The following is a 16,456-nucleotide window of genomic DNA, read 5'->3' on the forward strand; positions in this document are numbered from 1 at the left end:
GAAATTGGATAGGGTGGATGTATCCTAGCAGCCTAATCTGCTTTTAGCAGAAGGTTATGGGGGAAGTGCAGGCTGGGCGAGATGCTTCCCAAAGGCAGGAGTTGACTGTTGCACAGGACCCTTTCAGCACCATCCTTGCTGTGTTTGATGGTGTGTTTATCCGGTTAGTGTCTGTGGCTTGGTAGAACTCTGACCCTGGTGGCTGGGGCATAGATGGAGAGGCCCCAGGTACTGAGGAGTGTTCCTGGGTGAGCTGTCCCAGCTCCTATAGAAAATGTATTCAGCAAGTTACATGTGTGCTGTTTGCTTTGCTGAGAGGGTCCAGAAAGATGTCATTCTTTACCTGAGTCAGATCCCCAGACATGAAGGAATAGGGGCCATCTCCACATGCTCTATCTCCTAATGTTTTTTATAATATATTTTTATAATATATTTTTATTCAGAAAGAAGGGGAGATGAAAAGAGTGATAGAAACATCAATGATGAGAGAGATTCATTGATCGGCTGCCTCCTGCACACCCCTCACTGGAGATCAAGCCTGCAACCTCCTGGTTCATAGATTGACACTCAACCACTCTGCTGTCTGGGCTCTTAATGTCTTTTGTATGTGTATATGGCCCTGATACTGGCTGCTTAAATCAGTTAGTAATTTAGTCTAATCTTTTGCATCTTAAATATTTCATTAGAGTTTCCCTGGGACATTAGTAATATTAATCTACTGGTATTAATTTTAGCTATTTAGCATGGGCTTAATTTACAACAGTGGAAATTGAAAGTACCTTCTAGAAAGAACTTTTTTAGGCTAATGCATCATAAAACATAGAATTTTTTTACCCAATAAGCAGCTAAATTCCTTCCTAGAACATTATGATTAAAGTCATGTCTGTCGTCTTTCTGTGATAATTTAAATCCGGTGCTGCCTTACTGACCAAGAAATACTCCTGAAGAGTTCACAGTATCATTGTGTGATTTGCAGCTGCATTAAACTTTCATCAATATTTTCTCCACCTGATATAGAAACAAAAATGTTTATTCCTACCTTACTACCTTAAACTGCATGCAATTGGCCACATTTTCCCCATATTACATGACTAAACTATAATGGGTATTTCTGAAGCACCTTGCTTGAAAACAGATTCAAGCTTCCATTGAGGTTCTAGAAAAGACAGAACTTCCCAGGAATAATCAAAGACCCATGTTAGGGCCAAGTAAGCTATGCCAGTATTTTTATCCATTACTCTGGACTGCCTCACATCTTCTACAAGGCTTTTGTGGCCTTAGGGACATTTGTATTCATCATTCCTGGTCTAAACAATCAGACATTGAGAAGACCAGATTTTTTTCTTTTAACATGATGGCAAATTTCTTTCCTCTGTGCTTCAGAACAGCAAACAAAGAAATGGCATATTTAGGTTAAGGGGAAGAAGAAAAGGAGGATCTAGGTCAAGGGCCATTGCATTCTGTGGCATTTGTTTAGTGAAGAAGGCATGCTGCAGAGCAAGAATGACGAATGAAGGCAGGGATTGGAAGGAAGCAGAAAGAAAGGAAGTGAACAAGTGACAATATTGTTTTTAAAAATATCTATTTTCTAAGCAAAATAGATCCCTAAGAGTGAATGTAAAACATATACCTTTATTCAGGAGAGAAGGTAATTGAAGTGTTTGAAATGCAGCTTCATCTAAATGAAATAATGAAAAAGAAAGAATGTGTTCTAACTATACACTAGGCAGTTATACCTTCTGTTTAATTTTGGACAAAAATTACTAAATTATCTCTGAAAAAATTTCAAATTTTTTTACTCTTGTGTTTTCTTCTCCCTTTGAGGGGGCTTTTAAAAATAATAGTTGTTTTATTTTTTACTAACTCTACAGAAAAGTTGCAAAGATAGTGCAGAAAGTTCACGTATACCCTTCAACTCACTTCTTCTCATGTTAACATCATATGTTTGTACATTGGAACTAGTAATTAACATTGGCAAAATACGATTACCTAAAGTACAGACTTTATTCGGATTTCACCAATGTTAAATGTTTTTACTAATGCCCATTTTCTATCTCAGGACCCAATCTAGTATATGAGAGGGCTGTTTAGTTTCCTATAAATTTTCATTGTTAGACTGGGCAACACTCCTAAATAAATGTCAATTGCTGTTTTAGTAAGAAAGTGAAAAAGGAAATGCAGGCTGTGAGTTTGTTTTTTTTAAGAAGCTAGAGGAAAGAACCACAAATGTCCAACAAAGTAAACCTAAGCATTCTTTACAGGAGACCTGTGCCAAGTAGCGGGGAAACTCTCTGTTTTGTGCACTTGTACTTGGAATGATTTTCCATCTGCTTTTCTGTGCCAGCCTGATTCTGGGTAAACAGAGAAGTACTTAGGCAATTTTTGGCTCTGGTAATTGAAACCATTTGTAAAGGATATGTTACAGACCTTACACACCCTATAGACTGCTACTCATTTCCCTGACAAATTCAGCTGCATTGCTGCATTTGTCTCTTAACTTATCTCTCTGCTTCTGCCCTTTCTTCCTTCTGCTTATTCTTGACATAGTCCACTTAAAATAGAGATCAGGCCCCTCCTCCATTCAAAACCTTTCAGTAACTAAATACCATATCACTAAGGGTAAGAACCAAAGTCCTAATATGCACCATAAATGATCTGACGCCTGTTGTGATCCCTTCAATCTCTTCTCTTATGTTTCACCACCAGCTTACTTTTCTCTGGGCACACTGGCCTCCTCACTATTCTCGCTCCTGTCCAGGCACCATCCTGCCCCAGGCCTTTGCACTTGCTATTCCTTCTGCTTAGAATCCTCCAGTCTCAGAAATCTATGTCTCCTTTCCTTACTTCCTTCAGGTTCTTACTCAAAAAATCATCTTAGTTATGCCTTCTGTGGTCACCCTATGTATTGTCTGCAAAAATTCACAAACACATGGATTCTCATGCTTACACACATCTAATCTCCCTTCCTGGCTTTGCTTTCTCCTCAGGATCCATTACTATACAACAAGGTATCTAATGTATACACTGAGTGGCCAGATTATTATGATCTCTGAATGCATAATAATGTAGCCATTCAGTGTGTATCCTATACATATAATAAAAGGCTAATATGCTACTTGTCCCCTCAATTAGGAGTTCAACTAGCAGGCAGGCTGACCAACCACCCATGTACCCTCCCCCTGGCCAGGCTGGCCATATCCTACCCATGCACGAATTCATGCACTGGGCCTCAAATATATATTAGAGTGGCCAGATTATTATGCATTCAGAGATCATAATAACCTAGCCACTTAGTGTATATTTATTGCATTTCTCACCTATCTGCTCCACTAGAAAACAAGCTCCATAACATATGGATTTTGTTGATTTGGGGAGTTACAACTGCTAGAAAAAGTGTTTGGCATGTAGGAGGTGCTCAATAAATATTTGTTGAATGAATAAATGAATAGAGGACCCTGGCTCCCTATTGTTCTCCTCCCCGTTCACTGCTCTGCCCACACACTTTCAAAGAGCAAGCACACTGAGCACTCACTCTGCCTTACCAACCCCTCCTTGGCTGCATGAAGTCCATCTCATGGGGAAGCTTGGCTAGGAAGACAGTTTGTGTAATGCATTTCAGGGAAGTCATTCTGATGGACTGTCAGATTTGTGGTCCATGATAGTCAAACAAGGTATGGAATGCTCTTTAAGGAGAAAAAGAAGAAACCCCTAAATTTGAGCTGTGTAATAAGTCTAACATCCCTTAGTGCTGTTCAAGTAGAAGCAATGTGCATTTCCATGGTGCTGTGTTGAGTAGGGTCAGGACAGATTTAAAGTGGAAAACTCTTCTTAAATCATGCACATATGGAGTGTCTTTTTTTGTGTCAAGATGCTAAATGAAACAGAATCTCCCATTTTTTTTCTCCTTATCCCTTCCCTCCTTAGAATTCATGAATTTGCTAAAGTCATTTATAGTACTCTTTTATAGTCCAAAAAGAACACTTCTGCAGAATCGCAAATATCATGTGTAAGAGCGAATAAAAGTAGTAAAATCGACAATCTTGTCTCTTCCAACCAGCACCACAAATTATTTTAAGAAGCATCTGCTTACTGTCCTCAATGTGCCAATCTTGGCCCATCCACTTGTCATCATGCAATTGTGCAAAATTTTTTTTTTTAATCTTTATTTTAAAAACTCATCTCAATACCTAACTGCTTCGGCTGCTATTTAAATTCCTTCCTCAAGATTAATGTCACCCTGAATTGTGGAACATCCACAGAGCTAGGCATCCTAAATAATCCCTGGTCTCCTCCTCTGCTTTGGGCAGCTCTAGACTTCTTTCCATTGCTTCCTTTCTTCTACTGTACTTACAGTGCACAGGCTTTTCCCATTTCTCCATATCAGCTTACATGAAAGGAAGTTCGACACGAGGAGCTGCATTATTTGAAAGACCATCTGAGGATGTGATGTTGTCTTCTTCAAACAAATGATGTGTAAGTGCTGCTGCTGTAAAGGCCAGAGCTTTCTGCACAAGGAGTGAGGTTTTCCCCCATTCTCTTGGGAGAGCCCTGGCCAGCTTCCCACCTTCTCCTGCAACCTAGTCTAACAACAAGGAAAGGCATAAAGTCAGATTGCACTGCTACTCCCCCAGCAATGCTGCAGGGACCTTCCTTGCCATTCAGGCCAGATCTTTAAATTAAGCAGTCATTCAGAGATGCTTTGCCATTCTCTGAGTGTATTAGAGTTGACTTGATCTGTCATTTATTTTCTCAGGCAGATGCAATGCCAGAGGGATATGCTAATTCATCTCTCTGGAGCTCAACAACAAGGTTGAGAAAAATGTAAAAACAAATAAAGAATCACATTGTCCTTTCAGATCTTACTATGCGCTTTCTGAGTTGTCAACAATTGACACAGTTGAAGACAAAGTTAAGTATCTATGATACATATCGTTTTAGTTCCATATTCTCAGCTGAGTAAATTGGACATCTTCTTAACAGTGGCCATTTGACTCACGTCATGATGGAATCAGAGCTAACAGATTTATTTCTCTTCACTTATATGCCAAACAAAACTCTCTGTCTTTTCCATTTATTTTGTTCTTCCTTAAAATATATGTATTCATATTGACATATATTCACACATATGCCTTTGAGGGTTCATGTGACAGAAGTAGATTAAATTTTAACTGTATGTTAGCCTAATAATGAATTCATCTTAATGTTTAAGTTTCACTGACAATTGATACCTTTCTACTTCCAAGAAAGCTACAAAATTAATAGCATTTGAGGATCCTTCAATTATCTCTGTGGCCTCAGAGAGATGGCATTGATGAAACAAATTCGGTAGAATTTTTCCAGTCATGGACTTGAGAACTATGTCCACCTTACCCATTCTTTAACAAAGTGCCTATAAGACTATCCTCAACTTGCCTTAAAAAATCCAGTGACCATCCACAGGTGGAGAACAAGAATAAGCACAACAAAAATAAAAATATATATAAAGATTTATATATATATTTATTTTTTATATATATAAATATATATAAAGATTTTTGGGGTCCTGGAATAAAAATTAAAAAATACCAGAATCAGTTCTAAGTGAGCCAGACTGACCCAAATTTGCATAATCGGGCTTGGAATTTTGTTTTAATCATTCACAGACAGGCAATAATTAAAAGCAAAAGCCAATGTTCTCCTTGTAATGTCCTGAGCTGCTCTGTTAGCAGTTAGTGGGTCCTGACTGGCCTGTTCCAGACTCTGGGAAGTATAGTGACTCAGCTGCTGAATGATAAGCAGTCCCTTAAATTCATGGTAGATATGTTTTGGACAACCTTAAGTTCATCCATCAGAATTAGAGTTTGAGAGCAACTTGGAGCTTAACTATCTCTGTGTGAGTTTGGGACATGCCAAATAAGCTCACCCGTGCTCCCCTGCAGACTCCAAGGTTAAATTCTTCCTCTACCATTTATTTTACTAAAATTATCTCTTCTTTTTTATCCATTTGATTAGATTTCTTCCTATTAAATTTGAGATCTAGGAATTAACTTCTACCAGCTTAGATCTCCAGAATTCTGTTTTTGCCTAATCAACAACCCAGTGGTATTTGGCTAAGATCTTTCCCTTTTATGGTGTCATGCATAGCTCTTTCTATTGAGCCTCTATTGCACATTGTGATGCCTGTTAGTCAATTTCTAAATTAAGATGGCCTGTCCTTTAGGTCTATTACAAAGAGAAACTATCATAACTCAAGGGGAGCTTAACTTTCCAGACCAATCTCTAAAACAGAGGTCTTCAAACTACGGCCCGCGGGCCACATGCAGCCCCCAGGGGAGTCTGATCCTGCCCGCCAGGTTTTTTGGGCAGTGAGCGCAGCCAAGGTGTTACAGTAGGAATTAGTAGTTCATATAGTCCAGCCCTTCAGCTCTCTGAGGGACCTTGATCTGACCCCCACTTTAAAAAGTTTGAGGACCCCTGCTCTAAAACAAGAAAGGCAAATTACTTTCCCAGCCTTGTTCTAGACCCAAGTCATCCAGAACCAATGATACACATCTATGCTTTTTGCCTATGCTTTCTTGTCTGAGTTGCATATAAGTTTGCAGCAGATAGTTTTGTTCCAGACTCTACCATTCAAATACTGCTATTCTACTGGAAATAATAAAAAACCCATATGGTGTGATGCCAGAAATAAGGAGCTACATTTTTCACAATGTTTTTGCTTGAAAATATACTGAGATTGAGATATCACTTCACACCTGTCAGTATAGCTGCCATCTACAAATCAACAAAAACAAGTGTTGGCGAGCATGTGGAGAAAATTAACCCTAGTCACTGTTGGTGGGAATGCAGACTGGTGCAGCCATTATGGAAAACATAGTGTGGAGTTTCCTCAAAAAATTACAAATGGAACTGTCTTATGACCCAGAAATTCCACTTCTGGGAATTTATCAAAAGAAATAAAGCTGTGGTACATTTACACAATGGAATACTAATCTGCTATAAAGAGCAAGAAAATTTCACCTTTTTTGACAACTTTCATGAACCTGGATAATATTATACTAAGTTAAATAAGCCAGTCAGAGAAAGACAAGTACCATATGATTTCACTCATAGGTAGAATTTAATTAACAAACTAAACTACCAAGCAAAAAAGAGACAGACTCATGAGTAGAGAGCAGGAGGGTACAAGAGGGGTGAAGGGATTGAGTTAAAAAAGAAAAAAGAGAGAACTCCTGGACATCAGTATGGTGATTGTGGAGGGCAGGGGGGTGGACATGGAAGAATGCATATATGAAATAAATGCTGATGAAAAAATAAAATAATTAATTCAGATTAACCAATAAAGCAAATCTAACTCTCTGCTGTATATGAGACACACCTGAATCAAAATGACACAGAAACACTGAAGGATTAAAGGATAAGCACAGATAAACCAGGCAAATCCAAGTCATAAAGAAGCAGAGGTTGAGATTTTAAAATGAAACCAGGTAGATTGAGGTTTTTAAAAACGCTTAAAAGGTTTTTATAAAGGTTTTTAAAAAAATACATTATAGTGTCTAAAGACTGCAATTTCTAGAAAAACATCTTTCAAAGGTAGAAACTGCTGGAAATGCAAGGAGAAACTGACAGGAACACACCAATAGTAGGACAGCTTAGCATAGTTCTCTCCATGCAAGAAATAATAAGTGGACCAAAATTAATGCAGCTGTATATATTAATCTAAACCTTGTGATCAATAGTGGAGATCTAATAGACCTATTTAACTCTGACAATTTTTTTTTAATTTACCATCCTTTCACATACACAAATTTAAAAGTAGGTTAATGTCATAAATAAATAAAGTTTGCTGCATATATAAAAGATCTAAATAAAAAAAAATCAACAAAATAAGCACCCTATATTCTTACATTTGAATGTAATGTAATTCAACTTACATTTGAATGTTATGTAATTCAACTTTTTTCTCACATTCTAAAACTACCAATTTTCTAGTTGTGTCCACTGAAAAGGCCTAGAAACATTTTCAATCCCACCTCAGTGAGCACACCTGATACTCAACTGTAGTGTCTAAATAGGATTCTCCACTAAATGGAACTAGGGCTCCTTGAAGAATGTGTGATTTCAGTTGTGGGGCAGGAGATGTAGAAAATGAGCTGTGACATTTTGCTCTAGAAAACAAGGAAGGAAAGGAAACTGTCGGAGGCTGATAGAGATCATGTCCCCTGGAAGGGGATCCCACTTGCCATAGATGGGACAATATGAACATCAAAATGAGAAAATGATCCAAGTACTTTAAATGTACTACATAGAGATTCATAATGGTGCTTTAAATGCTCAAGAGGTAAAAGAGAGAGGGAATAAAAACCACAGTATGCCATTGGCAGTTGCTAGGACACCAATTCATTTCTCTGAAAACTGGCATTTTAAAGGGAAACAAGTATTTTTTCTTGGTTTTCTGTATAATATACATTTTAATGTATCCAAAGAGTCCTATTGCTTGGAAGTTTTTAACAGAGATTCTGAGATAATGAATTCAAAGAAAAGAATTAGAAAAATCACTATGTTTCAACCCCTCATGCACTAGCTGCTCATCATTAGAAGATAAAAGCATTTGATGAGCCGAAACTGGTTTGGCTCAGTGGATAGAGCATCAGCCTGCGGAGTGAAGGGTCCTGGGTTCGGTTCCGGTCAAGGGCATGTACCTTGGTTGCGGGGACATCCCCAGTGGGGGGTGTGCAGGAGGCAGCTAGTCGATGATTCTCTGTCTTCAATGTTTCTAACTTTCTCTCTCTCTTCCTCTCTGTAAAAAGTCAATTATATATATATATATATATATATATATATATATATATATATATATATATATATTAGAAAAGCATTTGATGAACTAAAAACAAAAAACAATAAAATTACCAATCTGCCCTGTCATCTGAACCCAGTGATCAATTTTAGCATCATTAAAAATTAATCATACAGGCATTGTGATATGATGCAGTGTGAAGGCATTTTAGACAAGCTGGAAAATTAAGAACTATTCTTGAACTATCTTTTTTTAAAAAAGACAGGGGGAAAAAAACCTAAATCTATATATAAGCCTTTAAATCTAACTTTAGTCTACAGGAAATTCAGAGAATAGAAGATAAAGTTAAACATCTCAAGCCAGATCTAGAATGTAGGGACCTGAGTACATGGCAGGGAGAGAAGAGGAGGGGGAGACTACTCTAAATTGCGAGATATTCACAAGGCTCTGTGGAGCTTAACAATCAAATACAATGAAGTAGAACTTGTTTGGACTTGGAATAGAATACTAACTGAAAAGAAACATTTTTAGGCAATTGAAGGGTATTTGAATATGGGCTAGGTATTAGATAATACTAAATAGTTGTTGCTAATTTGTGGATATATGAGAAAATGTTCTCTTCCCGCCCCCCCCCCCATGCTTCTCTCTCTCTCTCTCTCTCTCTTTCTCTCCTCTCTCTCTCTCTTTTTCTCCTGCAGATGAAATGACATGATGTGTGTAAATTGCTTTAAAATTCTCCAACAAAATAAAAAATAGGAGATTGGGAAGGAGACTATAGATCAGTGTTTCCCAACCTTCTCTCATGATGAGAATCACCTGGTGGAGTTGTTAAAACACAGATTCCTGAATCCCAACTAAGAAGTGCTAAACTAGAATTTTTGAGAACATATAGGTAAAATTGTATACTTAACTAGTGCTCTAACACACATGTTATATACAGAGCACTAAGTTAGGTATGCAATTTTACCTATATGTTCTCAAAAATTCTAGTTTAGCACTTCTTAGTTGGGATTCAGGAATCTGTGTTTTAACAACTCCACCAGGTGATTCTCATCATGAGAGAAGGTTGGGAAACACTGCTATAGATGAACAAAGTATGGCAAAATGTTAATGGTTTCAAAAACAGATGTTTCGAGCATAGACATTTTCATAATAAATAGGGTGTTTTTTTTTTCCAAATGCATTGCCTTAGAAGGTATGTGGGAACATGATAACAATAGGGAAAAAGAAAGAATAAATTTTGTGACGTTGTAGACACCAGAATTTTTACTTTATAATGACTATATTAAAACACATCATCTTAATGTTGAATGGCATAATGTTTCAAAAATATAGTATTTTATTCAAATTTTTATATTTAGGATATTTATTAGCTCTATTCTAGAGCTGGTGTAGAATAATCTAAGAAAAGATACTGTATAACATGTGAGCAGATGGCACTTTCCTTTCTCCCTAAACCTCTCTCTTTCTTCCTCTTCCTCTCTCTCATATCTAAAGGTTGGAGCATTGGTTACTAATTGTCCAGAAGACTTTCTTATTTTTCACCAGAAAATAAAATTAGCTTTTGAAATCATTACCTGATTAGTAAAATTTATAGAATAGCTCAAGTTTTCAAAAGCTTACTATCATTGGTTTAATCCTCCAACTGTGCGTGAAAGACATAGTCAAGCTATTCATAATTTAACTAGATAGCAATAGGATACTTAGAAATTAAAGAATGGATAAGAATCAGCTCTGTACCATGTTCACCAAAGATCCTAGTCACCACAATGAAAATTACTATCAATCTGAGTTAATGATTAAGAGAGTCAAAATAATCAGTTCATTGTTGGGCATAAAGAAATAATCCATTTTAGCGGAAGTAAAGTAGCCAAAGGTCATAGAACTAAAAAGCCCTAAGAGCCCCAGCTGGTTTGGCTTAGTGCATAGTGTGTCAGCCAGCATACTGAAGGGACCCAGGTTTGATTTCTGTCAAGAGCATGTACCTGGGTTACAGGGTTGATCCCGGCCATGGGTAACCAATCAATGTGTCTCTCTCACATGGATGTTTCTCTCTGGCTCTCCACTTCCTTTCCTCTTTCTCTAAAATATCAATAGAAAAATATCTGCAGGTGAGGATTAATAAAAGAAGAAGAAGAAGGAGGAGGAGGAGGAGAAGGAGGAGGAGGAGGAGGAGGAGGAGGAGGAGGAGGAGGAGGAGGAGGAGGAGGAGGAGGAGGGAAAAAAAATTTTTGAAGACACAAAAGTCACATAAGTGCTAATGTTAGGTGGGTATCTAAGGCAGAGGTGCTCAAATGTAGGAGAGCACACCTGTGAGAATGAGCATACCCAAGAGAGTACTCAGCCATGATTACTGATTCCCCAGAAAAGTGTTCACCTGCTATCAACCTGGTCCATGTGGAAAAGTTTAGAAGCATCAGCCTGAGGAAGAGGCTGAATGGATGAAACTGACCCTCCTGCCGAAACTGGTTTGGCTCAGTGGATAGAGCATCAGCCTGCAGACTGAAAGGTCCCGGGTTTGATTCTGATCGAGGGCATGTACCTTGGTTGCGGGCACATCCCCAGTAGGGGGTATGCAAGAGGCAGCTGATCAATGATTATATCTCATTGATGTTTCTAACTCTCTATCCCTCTCTCTTCCTCTCTGTAAAAAATCAATAAAATATATTTTTTTTAAAAAGAAAAAGAAAAAGAAACTGACCTCCTCTTCGAAGACCCAGAAACTTGCTCTTTCCTGGCACTCACTGTTATCAGATCCCAAGAGAAAACGGCTCTCCCCAACTAAGAGTTACAGGGGCTGAGGAAAATACCAGAACGTCCACTATTAGTTGTCAGTGAAAAGTACAACTGTCACAAAGCTCAGAAATTCACTTGTGGATAAAACCAGCACCTTTGGCCTAAGAGTGCTACGCATGCACCAAAGGTTCATGGCAATTCTCTCTATTGATTTTGTGTGATAAATCACTTCCAATCAACAAAAGATACCTGTCAGCACTGGCAGTGATGGTAGAACTAAAAGTCATGATGGTAGTACCAGTAGTAATTTGTACATCCAAATTAATGGCCAGCCATATGACTGGAGTTGTTGTTCTTGTTGTTTTAACAGTTTCTGACCATCTCACAGTTAAATTAATGCAAAAGTACCCAAAATAATAATTCCATGTATGATATAGTTATTGATAATTAAAATTAAAAGGGCCACATATGTCAAAGAGAAATTACATTTAATTCTCTTTCCTACCAAAGTGAAATGAGTAAAAATTTTCTCCTGAATAAAATAGTTTTTGTCTCCTCTAAAAGGCTCAATTAAAAAAGAAATACTTTGGATAGAAGATACAAACTAAGTACAACAAATGAACTGAATATGGAAAACAGATGTATTGCAGTAGTGTCAGACTCAATTGTGACATTCTAAATGAGCACATGATGGGCGGGGTAAAGAGTTCAAGTTCATATCCAGGCTACACCGAGGTTACATTGAGCAAGCAATAGAAGAATCTCCCAGTTTTCAAATATTCCTTCCTTCTCTCTCTTTCCAGCTCTTCCTCTCCAAATGAATTAGAAAATTGCTTACAAATTTAAAAGTAGATATTGCCTCTTCCAGCTTATTATTCTCTGGTTTTAGAAATCCTTTGAGCTGCCCTGCTTGATTGCAAAACATAGATATTGGCTGTGACTACTTGAGTTATATATAAAGAAAGCAATGTTATTTAGTTTCTGAAGATTTGGTCTTAACTTCCTCCCTGTACTCAGAAGTAAACCCAGTCATTTGGGGGAATTTCCAGATAATTATCTCTCCTAAACAATTATCCATCATCAATAGAACATATAATGCTGTATATCTTTGTAACTCTTTTCCTTATGTGTAAAATGGGGTTGAAAGATGTTGGTGTGAGATACAATATGTTATAAATACATTAAGAAAATTGTATTTCTTCAGAAGCCTTATTGTGATATATTTCTTCTAATATCTACCACAAAGCAAAGGAATTAGACCCTGCCTTCTATGTCTGACTGCTCCCCCTCAGAACCCACAGTTTGGCTGCTTCTCTATCATGGATTTACAGAAAGCAAATGCAACTTCCCCAATTATCATTGAATAAGTACTGCATTTTTTTAAAAAAAAAATTATGGTAAAATATGCCTAACATACAGGAAAGTAGTATACTCGGGTTTCTTGTTACAAAAATCTATATATATAAAAGCCTAAGGGACTGAATGACCGAGCAACTGGTTGAGTGGCCGCTATGATGTGCACTGACCACCAAGGGTCAGATGCTCAATGCAGGAGCTTACCCATAGTGGTCAGGGCACTCCCACAGTAGGAGCACTGCTCAGATGACTGATGGGCTCCAGACACAGCAGCTGGTGAGCGCCTCTATGTGAGTCTCTCCAATTGGGACTGACCGGGCACGAGCCCATTGCAGGTGCAGCAGGCCCAGATGAGCGGGAATAGCAGCGGCATTGGACTGCCGGTTTCAGCCCAATCCCCACAGGCCATGCCAAGAGACCCCACCTGTGCATGAATCAGTGCACCAGGCCTCTAATAAGAATGTAACAGCATCAACCTCATAGAGTTGTTGTGATGATTAAATGAACTAATTTATGGAAAGCACAGAGCAGAGGGCCTAACACAGCAAGCTCCCCCTTCAGTGTTGGCTATTATTATTTACTGCTGTGGAAGCCCTGATTTGCATTACAAATGGATGGAGGAGGCAACACTTTACCTAAATCATACAAGAAGCAAGAGAATAGTTTTTGCATGAGATACCTCTTGGTTTTTTTTACAGTGAAAACTGCAGTCATTTATTTCTCAACCAGTGCCCATTGATACAGGGAAAGTATCAATTCATGTATGCCAAAGAACACATTCTAAGCTCCTGTGGTCTATGTGTTGGAATTGGGAGGAAAAAAAGCTGTGTGTGTAATTAAACCATCTTTATGGGCCACCAGATATATAAAGCAAGAATTCTTTACATCTGTGTATATGAACATTTTTCTGGATAGTTCATATTTTTCATCAGCTTTTCAAAGACTGTCTGCCACTCAGAAGAAGTTAAAAATCACTTAGAGAAAATGATACTGACAATCTTGAATGAAAATATTAAAACCAAGTTCAAAATATAAAACAGGCAAGGAACACGTTCAGCTGGAGGGCCCTCTGTGGCTCAAAGAGTATTTGGTGGAGCTTTGCCCATGACCTAATTCCAGCAATAACAGGAGATGAGTGAGGATTTGGGTGAGGGATTTGGGAGGTGATGTAAGCAAGAGGCTTTGAGACTCTAGCAATCTCCTGAATTGGCCTGGTACGTGTAAGGTAACAGAAAGTGGGCATTAAGCACGCCCAACAGAAAGGCCTAGCAATAAATTCTTTTAAAATCATTTAGAGAATTCAGTGTTGGTGAAGTTTCTTTGTAAAACCCTAAGACCAATGGCAAGAATAATAATAATAAATAGCTGTCATTGTGACCCCTCTCATTCATCACCAGAGAAGCTAACATGAAAAATAGTGAACATTTTTCCTTTATGTAAAAGGTAATTGCTGAGTAAGTACTCCATATTATAGGCTGAATTGTGTCAACCCAAAATTTATATGCTGATGTTCTAACCCTTCAACAACTTATATTTGGACATGAGGGCTTTAAGGAGGTATTTAAAGTTAAATGGGCTCATAAAGTTGGGTCCCTAATCCTCATAATAAAAGAGACAACAGCTCTAACCGGTTTGGCTCAGTGGATAGAGTATCAGCCTGCAGACTGAAGAGTCCCAGGTTTGATTCTGGTCAAGGGCATGTACCTTGGTTGCGGGCACATCCTCAGTAGGGAGTGTGCAGGAGACAGCTGATCGATGTTTCTCTCCCATCGACGTTTCTAACTCTCTCTCTCCTTTCCTCTTGTAAAAAAAATCAATAATATATATTATTTTTTTAAAAAGATACAACAGGTACATCCATACACAGAGAAAATGCCAGGTGAGGATGCAGTGACAAGGCTGCTATCTTCAAGCCACGGAGAGAAACCTCAGAGGAAACCAAACCCGTTGACACCTTGATCTTGGACTTCTAGCCTCCAGAACTGAGAAGTAGATTTCTGTTGTCTAAGCCACCCAATCTATGGGATTTTGCTATGGCAGCCCTAGCTGATGAATACATTATATACTACCATCTGTGCGAGGTGCTGGAGTTACAGAAATAATTAAATCATGGCTTCTCCCTGAGAAAGCCTCACTGGCTTGAAGTAACACTCTACTAGGACCCTGCCAGAAACAGAACCCAACCTTTGGTCTCCCCAAGTTATCCAAGTAACTTTGAACTAGAGTATCAGGTAATTTGGACTTGCCTGGATGGCTGTCTATCCTGTATATATACAGAGTCACTCAACCAGAACTAGACTAATGTTAACTTACCGAGGACCTCTTTGTCCTGCTTTATTTTGTTTTGTTTTGTTTTGCTCTATTTTTAGGGAGACATCTAGTCTCATTCTTTCTCAGAGGGGAAAAATCGTTCTTGGTTTTTGGCAACTGCCATTTATTTCACAATCTCATCAAACCCAACCAGTTCATTCTCAGAATTATTCACCCATTGAGTCTGGCATGATTAACTACTTTCACAGTTAAGAACTTTGAGAGGAGGCAGTTATGCAAAATGCTTAGATTAGAAGAAGGTTATTCTTTTTATTATTAGAAGATGATTATTCAGAAAGCCAACCAGCTCATTCAAGCATTTTTAGATTATTGCACTAACTTTTGCATAAATCGGTGCTCCAGGGTGGAATTTATACTGTCTCTGGTTTTGGAGCTGTGCGTTTACATTTTCACAAGAAATAATCTGTTATCCCCATTGGTTTTGCATGAATTTCCCTTGTCACAGGACACAGTGATGGTGTGCTGGTCAATGTGATGCAAAAATGTTAAGACCAGATCTTCACAGCTCATTCTTTCTGTTACCTATTTGTTCGATTTTGTGGCAGGAGATAATAAGGAGGGTGGAAATAGTTTTTTACCATTGCTCTGATCTGTCCTCTCCAAAATGGAAATAAGGTGGCTTCATAACCTCAATCCCACAGAGGAAAAAAAATTCAGGGAAGTAGTTATACCATGAAATATTTTATAAATGTTAAATTATACTTCAGTACCCCATAATACAACTTGACATGTCCACTTTTCTTCCCTTAAAAAACCAATTCACCGCTTTTAATATGCTGACTATGCTTAACAGTGATTAAATTTACAATTAAAAACTCAGACCCTGAATTATCGTACTTGAAAATAAGAACAATTTGCTGACCTTCCTTAGAGGAATAGCTATTAAACTCAAGAAAAAGTTCAAGAGATTCTACTTCTCTGGAAAAGTTTAAAAGCCCACAAATTATCATGTATCTCTGTGATTTTGCTGCAATCCTACCCAAGGTCAAAGAGTCACATTCTTCTCAGAATCAACCGTATGATTTGATTGCAGATCTTCATTAACTAATGGTCCTGAGTTTTACCCAAGAGGTGAGTACCTCTATTAGACAAGCTTTTAAACCTGCCCCCTGTTTCAATGATCTGGCCTAAACTCAAAAGAAGAATTCTTTTATCTAGACACTGTGTTGTGTGAGTAGTTTTTCAGGTATAGGAAAAATTTGCTTTATGTTTAATGCCTGGGGCCATTGACCTTGGCTTCCAGGATGATGTTGA

General features: G+C 38.1%; 1 protein-coding gene across 1 annotated transcript in view; it reads left to right on the forward strand.

The window, feature by feature from the left end:
* The window catches only part of GALNTL6 (polypeptide N-acetylgalactosaminyltransferase like 6), an 867,296-nt gene that overhangs the window by 813,968 nt on the left and 36,872 nt on the right, over positions 1-16,456 (forward strand). The gene's annotated exons all lie outside the window — the stretch shown is intronic.

Source organism: Pipistrellus hanaki (assembly GCF_964339955.1).
Source record: "Pipistrellus hanaki genome assembly, chromosome: 5".
NCBI lineage: Eukaryota > Metazoa > Chordata > Mammalia > Chiroptera > Vespertilionidae > Pipistrellus > Pipistrellus hanaki.